The sequence below is a fragment of the Schistocerca americana genome, chromosome 2, assembly GCF_021461395.2.
Source record: "Schistocerca americana isolate TAMUIC-IGC-003095 chromosome 2, iqSchAmer2.1, whole genome shotgun sequence".
Taxonomy (NCBI): Eukaryota; Metazoa; Arthropoda; class Insecta; order Orthoptera; family Acrididae; genus Schistocerca; species Schistocerca americana.
The window spans coordinates 819,605,861-819,622,376 of NC_060120.1; positions in this window are offsets into that span (position 1 = coordinate 819,605,861).

Genomic DNA, 16,516 nt, shown 5'->3' on the forward strand with positions numbered 1-16,516 from the left:
CCCCTTACGTTGCGCAGGTTTCAATTCCCTGATGCTTTTAAGAAGAAGTTTAAGCATTTACTGCTATCATACGCATAATGTTTTCCACAAAATTAATGTACAAGGCCAATCATCCCCTCTGTCAAATAGCAAAGCTAGTGTCTCCTATCTTGCTCCTTTCTCTTCTTCCTCTTCATCTATCTCCATTAGTCACACAGCCTTCTTTTCCTTTATATTTCCTTAATTATGCCTCATCATGTCCCTATTCTTCTTCTCCCTTCATCATCAGTCTCCCTCATACCCCCTGCTGCTAGCACTCCTATCTAAACTCTGATTCTATCATAATGTCCAATTCTAGCAGTACTTATCACCTACGAATATAAATTGTAAATGTACGTATTTGTCCAAGTGTGCCTTTGTAATTGTTTATTTATCTATTTCTACTGGATGTAGTTTAACATGCCTACTAAAACATATGAAAGCAAAATAAGTAGAATGTCTGGTTAGATGGAGCGGGCCTGATGGCCCTACTCTTACCAGGTTAAATAAATAAACAAATAAAGTGTATTTTACAATCTAACCTGGTCCAGAAATTTGCTGCAACGCTAGTAATTGTGTACGGTAGGGTGCATTCACTTTTTAAGGGTATTATCTTACATTTATCTACTTTTATAGATACCTGCTATTAGTTACAAAAAAATGCTTCGCGGTGGAGGTGCGGTGGAGATATACGATATTTCCCACGCCTTAAACAGCTTTCTTTACACAACATTGTCGCAGTTCCTTCAGTAAGGCCGGCCGGTGTGGCCGAGCGGTTCTAGGCGCTTCAGTCTGGAACCGCGCGACCGATACGGTCGCAGGTTCGAATCCTGCCTCGGGCATGGATGTGTGTGATGTCCGTAGGTTAGTTAGGTTTAAGTAGTTCTAAGTTCTAGGGGACTGATGACCTCAGATGTTAAGTCCAATAGTGCTCAGAGTCATTTGAACCTTCAGTAAGAGCACGTTCCATAACTGTCGCCATTCTTGTTCAACAGACTATTGTTCCGTCTAACGATTACCAAGCTGAATCCGAAAGTGGCTTAGGAACTGGAGTTGCATGTGGCAGGAGCGTAGTGTAAATTACCGTCTACCCCAAAGTTAAAGATTTTCTGAAGCTTTTGAGTCGTGCGTCCATTATCATCGATACCCGTCACTCGTTCTCTGTACTTCATATCATAGTGAAAGTTTCTCCGGTATCCCACCAAAGGCAGCGAAGCCGCTTGCGAGCAGATTCAACAGCACACGTGCTCTCTGCTCTAAGTGTTTTACTTGCTGTTCCGCATGATAGAAGAAGAATTGCTATTTCCCGCTGCTGATTTGGACATCAACTGGCCTCGTTAGAGTCTTAGCCACGATTCCCATTTCCGCTCCTTCGGTTTGAGAATGCCTAGCTGCTAATAGATTGCATGACAAAATGTTGTACACCGTTTTAGAGGTTTCCAGTTCACTCAAGATTTATTGTTGCAACTGTCCATATGGAGTACAGATCAATAGTGCAAGCGGTTCTGACGTATCAGGTCTCAACCCATGCTAAAACATTCTTATCAGTACATCGTGTACCCTCCACAGGTGGCGCCCGCAGCTCGTGGTTTCGCGCTCGCGTTCTCGCTCCCGAGCACGGGGTCTCGGGTTCGATTCCCGGCGAGGTCAGGGATTTTCAGCTGCCTCGAGATGACTGGGTGTTTGTGTTCTCCTCATCATTTCATCATCATACCTGAAAGTGGCGACTTTGGACTGAGCACAGGTTGCGAATTTGTACGGGCGTTGATAACGTCACAGTTGAGCGCCCCACAAACCAAAGATCATCATCCACAAGTGGCAGTGCAAGCGCTGACTCCGGCATTGAATCGATCGTACAGACAGCGAATACTATCCTGGGATATGTTGTTCCACGCCTGCTCTACCTATTCACGTAGTACTATGAGAGTTGTCGGTTGACGTCCCCCACAAATCACTTCTTATCTCATCATATCCCATTCTTTCTCGATTGGAGACGAGTGCAGACACATACTGGTCAGAGAAGCTGCCGCACATCTTGCAGTGCACGTTCAGTTTCACTGGCTGTGTATGGGCGAGCATTATCCTGTTGGAACAACACATCACCTTCCTTTTGCTAGAATGGCAAAAAAAACGCGTCTAACAACATTCCGCACATACCGAGCGCTGGTTAGCGTCCTCTCCACAAACATTGAAGTTGAACGAGTATTCTAGCTTATCGTACTCCATGCTACATGGCCTGGAATGAGACCTGTGTTCTGGATGAATACACTCTACGAAACAGCGCTCTACAACATTGGCGCAAACGACCATCACTAGCGTGCAGCCAAAGCCTGGTGTCATCATTGAAGACCACGGAGCGCCATTCCGTCTCCCAAGTGGTCCTCTGATGGCAACAAATAAGCTGTGCAACCCTAGGCTGTGGTGTAAGTGGAATACGGGCTAGACGTGTCCATGTTCCACTGCTGGTAAGTAATTCGTAACAGTTTGCGTTGACACGTCTGGGCTCAGAAGCCCTCTTACATGTGCTGCGATAGCTGTACTGTTGGTGTGGTGCAGCTGAGTCAGTCAGTCAGTTGTCGTCAACACTTCGAAGTAAACACTCCAAAAACTAATTCACGGAATCCAGATACTGATGGTTCCAATGCAAGTATCGATGTATTTGATTGTCTATAAATGGAGGGCATAGGGGCCTGAACATGGTATTAATGAGTTGCCGAAATTGGTTGGCTAAATAAAACAGCTCCTCAGAACAAATGGCTGTTTGGCGATTTTCGTTGGTAAAATTCTTTACTGCTTGATGCAATAATGGCTGCTTATAAAACATATTAATCCTTTTAATTTGTGTGCTCCTTTTTAAAGGTCAGTGTGTTAAAACTAACAAGGAAGATTATTCTTTTGAATTGTTTGTTTCCTTTTAAACTGCCACAATTATGATTGCTGAACCCAAATACAGAAACATATTTTATTCACAGTTAAGGCCTGAAAGTGCATTACGAGCTCCTTCAGCTTCCGATTTGTCATTAATTTCTGTTTTTGTCAGTTCTGTTATTTTAATTTTTACCTTGTGTGTGTTTTAGAGTACCGAATCTAAGCTGAAAGAAGATAGCGATGTAGGGGTAAGCTCAAGCTGGTCACCTGACGTCAACACCTCATTATTAACCGAATGTTTTGTTTCTAGTCCTTTGAACTGCTTGCATATCAATTGGATATTTTTTATCTCATCTACTAAATAAGTAAAATTATTGCGAAACTTGTAAATTCTGTTAATATTGAATTTCTCAACATTTAGCGGACTTAAAACTCATGTGCGCAAAATTTGAAAATCCTCCTTAAATATTTAAAAGATTCTTTAATAACTTGATGTTGGGTCTTATAATGCCTGTTCTGAAAGAGCACAAAAAATTCTGTGTTAATGGAAACATTACTTTTCTCAGATATAAAATGTTTCGTTATTGTCTCTATTGAGTATTTTTCAAACGCTACTGAGGTGAATAAACGTTACAAAAGAAAGTAAAATAAAATCTGTCTTCTTTCTGGGTACGTTGAGTGCAACAGCTTATCACTCCCAGCCCCATACTACCATCTGCCATTACAATTTCCCTAAGTAACTTCAGACTGTTGCCGGTGTGGTTGCTACGAAACGTTCACACTCGATTTCGTTATCCACTCCCTGTCTGTGCTCTGTTGCCGATGACCTAGCGGTCGGTTGTACCTACTTTCCGTCATTTCAACGAGCGTGACGTTGAGAGGACGCTTTCCCTCCCAATGCAAACTAATTTTGAATAAATTTCAGGTTTATCAAAGTGAAGACTTTCTGCAAACCAACAAATCTGAGTCGATAAATTATTAATGGCATTCAATTCAGCAACTGCAATAATCCTCAGACTCTAAAGAAAATTACATCTGCGATCTTAAACTAGGGAAAGAGCTTTTCTGTGAGTGAAGTTCACATTACTCCATGCGAAGTGTCACCCAGGTTTCGTTTCATTTCTATCTGTTTCTGGAGTTCACTCGGCACAGCTCAAGTGGGAGGCAATGCATAGCATTAAGTTTGAAATCGACATTTCAATTCCTCAAATTCGATAAATCTGTAACTTGTGACAACATAGGCGTTGCATGGCTGAATAAAATATCAGATGTTAATATTACCAACCTTCATAGCTTTCTCCTTCACGTAAAGTAAAAAACAGCCTGCGGTTTTTATTCCAAAAGCACGATGTACTTCCAGCCTTCAGATATTACCTTCGGCGCTTTGGCATCAGTTTAGATTAGTGTTTAAAAACATGTTACCACTGCTCTATTTCCAGCAGTGGATGATCAGTTTCATCGTTCAGCATGTGTAAACATATTTACATGAATATAAAGAGCCACACCTTCAACAGCGCATTTGTACAATATCCATATTTCTAGATTATTTGAATCTTGCGCAAATGTGCTGCTGAATGTAAGGGTAAATGTATGTAAATACGTTTACACGTGCTGCACATGGTAACTGTATAACCACTGCTACAAATAGAGCCGTGGTTTCAAGCAATAATGCAAAGTGATGCCCAAGCATCCGAAGATCATCCCACAGCTCTTGAAATGCATCGTGCTTCAGGAATGGAAACAACAGAAGTTGAAATGTCTTTTATTCCAAGCGATAGTAATACACTCAGGGCAACAAAATTATCAAAATTGAACAAAATTAAGTATCATCCTCACACTGAATGATTCATCATTGAGGATATTATCGTAAAAGTGTTGTGTGTCTCCCTATGGAATTTATGTAATGGATGAAATGGACGTGATAGCTTTGCGTTGTGATGTTTGTGCCACATTTCGGCGGGCTGATTGCAAGTCGCATTTCTCCTACTTTAAACCGACCGCTGTGCTGCTCTTCCAATTGGAAAGAAGGCACTGCCTGTTCCTTGAGTAATGGTCAGCGTAACGGTGAGGAAGTTGTTTCTGACCGGAACAACAGTAACTAGGAGGTGGTCGCCTGGCTTCGAAAGGGCCGCGTAAGCAGCAACATACGACGCAGCGGACGACTAGTACGTAGTGTGGTTCTGCACGGGTCGGGTATACGGAGTGCATCGGAGCATTCCTGGCCCGGACGGTGTATTCGGCGCGTCGCATGTGAACTTCTACAGTGGTTGTATCAGTGACTAATATTAGCCGTCATTCTCACTGTGCTACTGTACTTGATTTTGACTTTTTTTTGTACCTTGGTTTGTGGTGTTCCTCCAAGATATTTCTGGGACTGGACTGCTAGTCCAGCAATGCATTCAGAATAAAACCTGTAAAATATAGACGGCAAGAGATGAGGTACTGGTGGAAGTAAAGCTGTGAGGATGGGTCGTGAGCCATGCTTCGATAGCTCTGTAAATGAGTTGCTCCCGATACGCAGAGGTCCCAGGTTCGAGTCGGTGTCCTACATACAGTATAAGTTTGCCAGGAAGTTCCATATTCAAAGATAATTTAAGTATTGGTTTACTAGTTTTTATGAATTGTTTTAAACTGTTTGTGTTTCTATATTGTTACAGTTCTGTTTGCGAGGCTTGTATTGCAAATATAGTTGGCTACTGTTTCAGCAAACATGTTGTCAAAACCGAAAGGAGCGCTCCACTCCCCATATTCAGTAGTTCGACATTCAAATACACGTAAATATTTCTGGCAATTTATGGGCCTGTTTCAGTATTCGCAGTGAATATTTCGTTTACATGAAAAAGAATTTGCTGTGATTCACGCCTGCCACGACACGTTCTTCGCAACTGCATCTACACTATCAGACACCATTCGAAAAAGCCCTCATGAAACTAGTGTCATATCTACTTTCTGACAGCAATTCCACCACAAGAATTAAGACACAGGTTAAATAAATTTCGACATCGTGTAGGAACATGAAAATGTTTTGAAACTGATTCATAGAAGAATATCGCATGTAAATGAGGGTAGTAATAAAAAATAGCTCTACACTAGTTATTTTTTTAACTTTGTGTTCTGCCTTACGTCAGGTCTTGTCATTGGGGAAGCCTCGTCAGAGAGGTCCACCGCATGAGCGTCTAGGGAAGTGATTCCAGTGGTGGTTTCTCGTTGCCTTTCACTGATGATGATGAAATGATAATGAGGACAACTGAACACCCAGAACCTGAGCGAAGAATATCTCCGGCCCAGCCGGGTATCGAACCTGGGCCCCTTGGCGTGACAAACCGCCACGCTGACTACTCAGCTATCGGGGTGGACACTTAAGCTATGTATCCTCATAAGAAAATAGAAGCAACCCTGTTTCCCGTTGTCTTCCAAAGACAAATTTTTGCAGCGCAAATCACAGTGATCTTTGAGACCACAAAATGTGCGAGGGATGTTAAATAAGTAAAGCAACAACCTTTTTTTTTCTGAAAGCAGTTTGGTTTAATTCAGGATTCCAATACACCATCTTATTGCCCACTCGTTTGGCTACAAAACGCTGTTTTTCAACATAATGCCCATTCAATGAGACGGCCTTGCGCCACCTTACTGAGAGGTCCTCAGTGCCCGCGTGGTTCCACTCTACAGATCGACGTCGGAGCCAGTGTCTTGCTGCAGCAACCTCCTCATCCACTTACTGCTTCTTGCGGAGTATTTCATTCATTGCACCAAAGAGAGATCCGATCTGCAGATTAGATGAGGAAAAACAATCGAATTAAATTTTTGTGAGATTGTCTTTGGTACGCAGATTTGTGTCAGTCTTTGCGTTCTCGTGGAGAAGGAGAAGATCGTTTGCATTTTTGTCGCGATAAACATTCTGAAATCGTTTCCTCAGGATTTTGAGGATGGCACAATACGCTTCAGAGTTCACCGTTGCACCACGAGGGAGGACGTCAAACACAATAACCCCTCAAGAGCCCCAGAGTACCGTCGCCATGCACTGCAGTTTTGTCTCCGTTTCAGAACGATGAAATCGTGTATAATCACCTATGATCATCTTTGACAAAAATTGTCAGATGAGCCTCATAATGCGCAATCAATTCAGCAAGATGGTCCTTCGTTGCTCTTTATGGTCTCCTGTTAGGCAGCGAGGAACCCGCGTGAGTGAGTGTGTCAGCACTACCAACAGAGGTGTCCAGGTGTGCAGCAGCGAGGTGTTCCATTGTGATGCGTCGATCACCTCGTACGAGAGTTTATACATGTTCCAAAACTCGAAACCGCACGAGTCACAGCTGTGCGCGTCCGGCCGGCACGCGGGAGATCGGGCAGGTTTGTGCGACCTCGTTGGTATGATAACAGACGCCTCGGCCAACGACTCACAGTGCTTTTGTTCACTGCAGGGTCTCCGTAGACAGTCTGAAAGCGCCTATGAATATCTGCGAAGTTCTGGTTTTCCGCCAAAGGAAACTCAATGACACTTTCCGTCATTACATTACATTACTTTACATTACCAGATGGGCATTCTGTTAGTAAAAGCTTGAATGGCCTTTCAGACCATGATGCACAAATTATAACACTAAAGGGCTTTTGTTCCCAAATCAATGTCATATTTAATTACAAACTATGTAGGAAAGTCAATCCAACAACAATAGAGAGTTTTCTAAACCTTGTCAAGGAACAAGAGTGGCAGGATGTTTATAGTGCCTTAACACATTTCTCATGGTCTTTGTGTGTTGCTTTCCATTAGAACATTCTAAACGGGGTAGTAGCAGTAACTGGCAGCCTGGGTGGCTGACTCGTGAGATAAGGATATCATGTAGAACAAAGCGGGAATTATATCAAAATGTTAGAAGTAGTCACAATCAAGCTACAGTAGCCCATTAGAAACAGTATTGTAAGGTGCTTAAAAATATCATTAGAAAGGCAAAGAGTATGTGGTATGCAAATAGAATAGCTAATTCACAGGATAAAATTAAAACCATATGGTCAGTTGTGAAGGAAGTGTCTGGCCAGCCGCTCAAGATCGACAATATAAAGTCAGTTTCCAGTAAAACTATTTCTGTTAGTAATAAATCAGATATATGTACAGTATTTAACAATAATTTTCGGAGCATTGCTGGTGAATTAAATAAAAACTTAGTTTCAACAGGAAATCATATAACATTCTTGGCAAATGCCTTTCCGAGATTGATGTCTGAAATACTCCTCTGTGATACAGACAAGAGGAAGATTGAGTCAATAATTAAATCACTGAAGACTAAGGGCTACCATGGTTGTGATGGAGTGTCTAGCAGAATATTAAACTACTGTGCTGCACATGTTACCCTGTATTCAGCCATATTTGTAATTTTTCCTTTAGGTATGGTCAGTTTCCTGAGCGATTAAAGTACTCAGTAGTAAAGCCGCTTTATAAAAAGGGAGAAGGGGATAATGTAGATAATTTTAGACCTATTTCTATCCCATCAGTGTTTGCAAAAGTTATTGAAAAGGCTATGAATATAAGGATAACTGATCATTTTATATCACACGATTTGCTATCAAATGCACAGTTCGGCTTTGGAAGTCGTTTAACAATTGAAAATGCTATATTCTCTTTTCTTTGTGAGGTACTGGATGGGTTAAACAAAAGATTTCGAACGCTTGGCATGTTTTTTGATTTAATTAAGGCATTTGATTGTGTTGATCACAAAATATTGCTCCAGAAGTTGGACCATTACGGAATATGGGGAGTAGCTCACAATTGGTTCACCTCTTAGTTTAGCAACAGGCAGCAAAACGTCATTATTCACAATGTTGATAACGGCTGCGATGTGGGGTCTAAGAGGGGTACTGTCAAGTGGGGGGTGCCCCAGGGATCAGTGTTGGGGCCACTCCTGTTCCTTATTTATATAAATAATATGCCCTCTAGTATTATGGGTAACTCTAAAATATTTCTGTTTGCTGATGACACTAGCTTGGTAGTAAAGGATGTTGTGTGCAACATTGGCCCCGTTTCAAATAGTACAGTACATAACCTCAGTTCATCGCTTGTAGAAAATAAACTAACGCTAAATAACAGTAAGACTGAGTTTTTACAGTTCCTAACACACAATTCACAAAAACCTGACGTTTTAATTTCACAGAACGGGCATATGATAAGTGAAACTGAACAGTTCAAATTTCTAGGTGTTCAGATAGATAGTAAGCTGTCGTGAAAGCCCACGTTCAGGATCTTGTTCAAAGACTTAATACTGCCATTTTTACTATTCGAACGGTATCAGAAGTGAGTGATCGTTCGACACGAAAATTAGTCTACTTCGCTTATTTTCATTCACTATTGTCGTATGGTATTATATTTTGGGGTAGCTCATCCAATTCTAAAAGGATATTTTTGGCTCAGAAACGGGCGGTTCGGGCCATAAGTGGTGTTAGTTCACGAACCTCTTGTCGACCTCTATTCACGAGTCTGGGTATTTTGACATTGGCCTCTCAATACGTATATTCCTTATTGTCGGTTCTTGTTACCAATATTAGTTTATTCCCAAGATTAAGCAGCATTCACTCGGTAATACTCGGCAGAAATTGCACGTGCATTTGGATCGGACTTCCTTAACTCTTGTGCAAAAGGTGTGCAGTATACTGCTGCATCAATTTTCAATAAGCTGCTACTCGAATTCAAAAATCTTAGCAGTAATCCACGCGCTTTCAAATCGAAACTGAAGAGTTTCCTCGTGGGTCATTCCTTCTATTCTGTCGAGGAGTTCCTTGTAAAATTAAGCTGATTTTTATTGTATTGCTGACAGCGTTTACTTAAACTTATGGACTAACTTTTTTTAAAGTTCATGAACATTTATTTTTATGTGTTACTACGTTTATGTTGTGATTTCATGTACTGACACGTTCCATGACCTTAGAGATTTGCTCCTCAATTTGGTCCTATGGAACTTGACGAGTAAATGAATAAATACATAAACTTTTTGCTTGGAACGCATCTCCGCTACAGACGCCAGTTTAAAAGCTACGTACAGCGCTGCCACCAACTGGAACTTCAGAAAGTTATAGAAGTGGGTATGTTCCACGATGTCACACAACAAGTTTCCCATTTTTTCAGCCGAAACTGTCGAGAAAAGAAATATATTGCATTGCTTATTGAACACTCCTTGTGAGTAGTTGATTTGATGCAATGGTATTTATGTTTTCAAATCGCGAGGAAAAGAAGTAGTTAATTATACAGTAAAATAACTTAAGATGTTCAAGATATCCTTTGCCAAAGCAAAAGCTGAATTATTGTTATTATCAGAATCGAACTGAGTTGAAATACTTCCCAAATTTACATTTTGCTCCAATTCGTAAATGTACTTCTTTCAAAAGTTGGAGTCTCGTTATTTTAGATGACTTTTCTAAATCCTAATTTACTTAATATTTTTTTTACAAATGTTGGGTTTTCTTTCTGCATAAGTATGCTACAAACGCCAGCCTCTTCCTCGGAAATTTTTTGCACTTTCCGGTATATTCGTCTTTTGCTACCGCCGTTACCATACGTCTCCTTTTCAACATCTCTTGAGTTTTCCAGGCTACAGTCCATTGAGATGCTTTCGCTGGCGTAGAGACGTTTTGTTTTGACGATTATACTGAGTCCCACTTTGGCTTTCACCCTACCGTTCATGCTAAGGTCTGTCTGGCTATATTCGCTAGCTTGGTCTTGACACAAATTACCTTCATTATTGTGTCCAAAGTGTCTCTGCCCACTGTATAGGCTGCCTGTTTGGAGTCTATGAAAGGTGCAACTGCTCTGCACTATAGGACGAATTATTAATTATAAGCTGAACATACGGCCAACGTAGGATCAACTTCTCTAAACTTTGCTTTTATTCGCGCGATCATTGGGCAAGAGTTTTCTCCAATCTAGTTATGACGGGCTCTCCTTTGCAGTTGCTGACGATTGCTTGCCCAGTTTCTTAGGGAGCAGATGGATCAGCGCTCTTTTCCATTCCTCTGTGATACCCCGAACTTCACATTCTCGATGATTCAACGAAGGTCTTCTAGAATTTCTGGCTCCTACCTTATCAAAATTTATGTTGCTAACGAGTCTTGTCCACGTGTCTTGTTGCTCTTGAAGTATGTAATGGTATCTCTTACTTCTGCATTTGTTGGTGATACATTTTCTACGTTCCCTATTTAGGCAAGAATTTCTAATCCAGAAGTTATGTTGAAAATCCAAGAGAGTCTCACAGTGTTTTGTCGTCATACGGAGTGCTTCTGAAAGTCTGCTAGACACAGTCGTTCTAATTGGATTTTCTCATGATGTGAAATAAAGAGGAGCAAGCTCTTTAACTCGATAAGAAACTTTCAACAGCCAACATTGTATAAATTCTATTTATTTGTCGGTTTAACCATACATAATTGTCATATTCTGGTTTTCAGATCGGTTTTGTGTTTCTTGCGAGTTAGAGCCTCGTGCCTTGTCATTGTGATGGATAAAATACAGCACCTCATAGAATTATTCTTTAAAAATGAAACATTTACAGTTATAAAGCACCTTTTCCACTTGGTCATGTCCGTATACTTCTCGCTCACAGATGACTATTAGTTCTTATGAATCCCAGTATATGATAAACTGCACATTACATTTAGTGTTAAATTTTTTTGAAGATCAAATTATGCCAGTTATACCCTTCGAACCCAGTTGTGAAAAATAAAGAAGAATGTATGCGATCTTGGCTTCTCTAATTGTGCTGTTTCGTTGATTGTGTAGTCCCCAGGGAACATTCCAGAGGTTTCTGTTCTGTTTTGCCTGAATTTTCCTAAATGTTGAGTATTTTCAGAGGAATTCCATCTTCCTCAATTCTCGGATCTCCTCCTGAATGCTCCCTCACGTTCTTCCCTCCAGGTTTCTTTTTTTTCCCTTTGCCAGCCGAAGTCGCTTCTTTAGGACTACATTGATTCCTCTGCAAAATTCTTCTGTGTTTTTGTTTAAGGTGGGGCGTATTTTCCCACTAAAATTTTTAATGGTGTGGCTTGTTCACGTTGTATCTAGATATCCTGGATGGGGCTCTTTTTTGACAAGTGGAAGAAAGTACGTTGCGAATTTCGAAAGATAGCGGTCGAAATCGAATCCACTCTTTCTACTCATCTTGACTGTGATCACCTCTTTTGAGTATTTCCTAGATCTTGCCATAAGGATCAGTTGAAATTCGCATAGATTTGCATTAACGGATGCGAAATCAGTTGACACTAACCCAAACTGGAATTCTCTAGTAATTTTCATGACCTTTTTCATAATCCTGTTCGTCCTCATCTACACCGTGTATTCTCTTACGATTTATGTGTGCTCTATTTCCTTCCATAGCCTAGCATTAAACTCTCCAAGGAAATTTAATAGTCCTTATTTGAAATTACAAGTGCGGGTGAATGTAACAATTAAGTTTTCTCAAAATTTCATACAAAAATACAGGGTGTCAAAGTCACGAAGATCATGTGCTATGGAGAAGACAACTGAGTGATGGATGGATACAATTGTGAGTATTAAGAAACTTAATCTAATTATAATAGTTCTTATTCAGCGTAATTTGAGAAAATTAGAGCCATAATTCATAAAGGCTGCAGATGATCCCTCGGAAACGGTTCATTTCCGATAACGATGGTCTTTATTTGACCCTAACTGTAAATGATATCATCCATTAACAGAACAACAGTTCTTTCATATGCTTAACTGCACATTTCAAACAACAAACTAAAGAGGAGTATGAGTCAGTGTAATGTATTCGTCCATATGACCTTACTCACATTTCACAAGTCCTGTAATTAAATTTTCATGCGAGAACTCTATAATTACAAGTCCTAATTAATGTGATAAATAATAATATGGTAGGAACATTACCCGGTAATCTGCATGTCTCTATGATTTGTAGGGTGCACGTAGTGGCAGTTTGAGCTAACATTTTGTATGCCTTTGGCTCTTACTCAAAATGCAAATGGTTATTCTTTCCTCTTTGACTCAAATGCAGACGCCATCGGTCACGGCTCGATAATCCCTCACACCAATTTCTATTCGACCAAATCGTACAGTGGACGGTTTAGTATGATTTATGTGATGCAATTACCGACCCTTTTCTTGTTTGGATAAATCAAGCTGCATGCTCTGCGTTTCTCCGCTTTTAATCTGTCACGCTACGCTCGACACCATCTTTCTCTGGATATAAATTTCCGTGATTTGTAGTGTTCTGCTAATCCCGGTCGGCGGGAAGTTAAAACACACTGCGAGATAAGGACTCTGAAAAAGCTTTCTCTATTTCACAAATAAATATTGTAACAGCAGCTATCACGCGTCGTTTCATTACAGTCCTTAAATATGACCTGTATTTTCTTTTTAGTGTTAACTGTCATCTTAGCCATTAACAGTGTCTTTTTAAAGCACTTCTATAGTTCTTCGACATATTGTACGTTTCAGTGGTATATGGTATAAACAGCATTAACACGAAGTGACTTTTCGTATTCTTTTGTCTTCACTTAGTTTACATTGGCCAGCACTGGTTATAATAACGTACTTATATAAAAATTTTATGCCACACTCCATTTTATTCTCACTAAACAGCTTAATCTAATAGTGTGATCTGCGCGTAACATTGACGTAAGTATTTTTTTCCCATTTATCTTCTCTTTATGATTTGTGTGCACCACCTCTCATGGCTTAGTTATCATTTATTTTGTAGTATGAAGTGAACTTACTATAATGTCACTTCTTCAGTTGTTAAGTTCTCATCCTACGTTTAGCAGAACTTGCTATGTTCCCTTTCACTTCTGGTTATCTTAGGTCCTAAGTAAACACTCTCCAGAGTTTTGGTTTTGCATATGTGTAATACGGTTGTATACTTGGATCTGTCGCTATGTTAGAGACCAAAATTATTTGAAATTTTGTGAATTAATTACCATCACCTGCCTTACAGACTCAACATTAACGATGTCAAACTATCTTTCCTATTTCCAGTACCACGTGGCTCGGTAGTTAACGAGATGTTGGAGAGAATATATGAAAGTTACTGCGTACTAAATGAGTAATATAAAACTGGTCTTACGCCAAACTTCTAAAACAAACTTCTGTGAAACTGAATAAGTGAAAACTACTTGTGGATTAGATAGTATTACAGTTTTTTTAGTTTTCTGGAGTGGTGTTTATCATTCCTGATGTTTCAACCGTATCTTCAGGGGTGCACCTGCTTCCGCTCTGTTGCCACAATGAGAAGTAAGACTTCCAACGCAGCTCTAGATCAAACGTCAGGAGTCAAAAAGTTTCATGGTCCACGACCACACAGCCAGGAAGATTCACGAGCAACTAAGTCACCCGGTCGTGAAAGCCTTCGTTATATGACTCTTGCCCTTATTTGTATAGCATCAAATATGGTTTAATAAACTAAAACAGCCTTCAAAATGTTCTTCAGATGCCGACCGCGGTGGCCGTGCGGTTCTAGGCGCTTCAGTCCGGAACCGCGGGACTGCTACGGTCGCAGGTTCGAATCCTGCCTCGGGCATGGATGTGTGTGATGTCCTTAGGTTAGATAGGTTTTAGTAGTTCTAAGTTCTACGGGACTGATGACTTCAGAAGTTAAGTCCCATAGTGCTCAGAGCCATTTGAACCATTTGTTCTTCAGATACAGTTCTATGACAAGTATCTACGCAACAGCAGCCCACTTTCGAAATGTGTTCATCTGCAGATGACAGGTAATTCGATGTGACAGTACGTAGCGGATGATTTTTCTACATCTTATGTTACATATACCACCTAGTGCAACTACAGTATGGGTCTTAGTCATAAATGCAGTGCATCGCTGGCACAAGGAATTTTCTTAGGCAGGTGACGTATTTAACAATATTCGAAAAACAGAGTACCGGTATTCAAGAGAAGTCGCACACTTACGTGGAAACAATTTACTTAGCATATCTCAGTTTGGATTCCAGAAACGTTGCTTGACTGAGAACACTATATATGCATTTACTCATCAAATACTTCAAGCATTATGTAATAATAATATATCTCCAGTTGGTATTTTTGTGATATTCCCAGGGCGTTCCATTGCGCAGTTCATGACACTCTCTTCGAGAAACTCAAGTTTTATATAATTGATGCCTTTCTGCACGGCTGGTCTGGATCATTGCTGATGAACTAAATGCATAAGGTTGTGCTGAATGATTCAGGCAATGAAAAATGGAAGAAAATTTTAGTGGTGGGGTAAAAATCACGAAGTGAATCCCAAAAGGCTGAATTTTCGTTCCACTTCTGTTCCTTGTATATGTCAATGAGCTTACGCCTAATACACAACAAGAAAAACTGGCACTTTTTGCAAACGATGCTGGCATTATATAACATCCAGTTCTGTACAAAATTAGTCATAGCAACAATTGGTGTAGCACATTAGCAGGAGTCATCAAATTGTGTAGACTGCTCCAAATTTTTGGATGTACTAGAATAAGTCTGATACTGAGCTTCTCATACAGTAAAATTCGGCTATTTTTGCTCTTCGTATAGTTGCTAATCTTAAGATCAAACGTATCAATCTCCTGATATATTTAGCATATTTCCACTCAATAAGGTCGCACGATATATTCGCTAATGAAATTCGTTATTAATAATCCATCACAATCTGAGAAGAACAGTGATGTATGTACCTACAACACACGAGGGAAATATGTTACCCATTATTAAAGGTGTTAGTGGCTGAGAGAGTTCAATATGCAGCAACAAAATTTTTAATCATTTGCCCAGTAATATAAAATTTCCAACTTGTTGTAAATCCAATTTAAAATAACTTCTCTTGGACAACTACTCCTATTCTGTTGATGAATTTCTACATAAAAACTGTTACCCACTAAAAATAAAACAAAAAACATAACATTGAAAAAATAAGTTTAATTGCATGAATGAGACTAAAAATAGTAATGTCTTCATAAACTTTGACAGTAATCAGTGACTCGTTCCAATTCATTTAGATAAAAGAATCGTTCAAATAACCAAAGACACAGGTAACTAACTATTGCGAATCGAAACTTGGAGAATGCCCTATCCACTGACATGTGTCATTTTCCGTTATGTCTTGTAGATTTCAAACAGCCGAATTCTTAAACACAAGACTTATCTTCAGAAGCCCAGGGCCTACTTGTCGGTCTCGAAAACTGACAGAACGGCCGGGAGAGCGGTGTACTGACCACACGCCCCTCCACATCCGCATCCAGTGACGCCTGTGGGATGAGGATGATACGGCGGCCGGTCGGTACCGTTGGGCCTTCATGGCCTGTTCGGGCAGAGTTTAGTTTTCTAAGACCTACTTGTGAATACGCTTATGTGTGTTAGCACGTTTTATGACATCAGACTAGGTATTCGTTAACAGAATGATTCGAAAAGTATGCCTTTGGTACTTATGGTTTACATTGCAAGACGTGGTTAACGTGTACCGAACAGCCCTGTCCTCTCTGGACCTCAACGTCCTACAGCCCATTCTTTGAGAAAGTAATTTTAATCTATCAGAAACAAGCGGAAAAGTGCGACCCGGTAATTCGAAAACTATGGGACTCAATTTGATTCAGCCATACACATGTTAAGGTCTCCACATACCTCTTACACCGATATTTGCGGTCG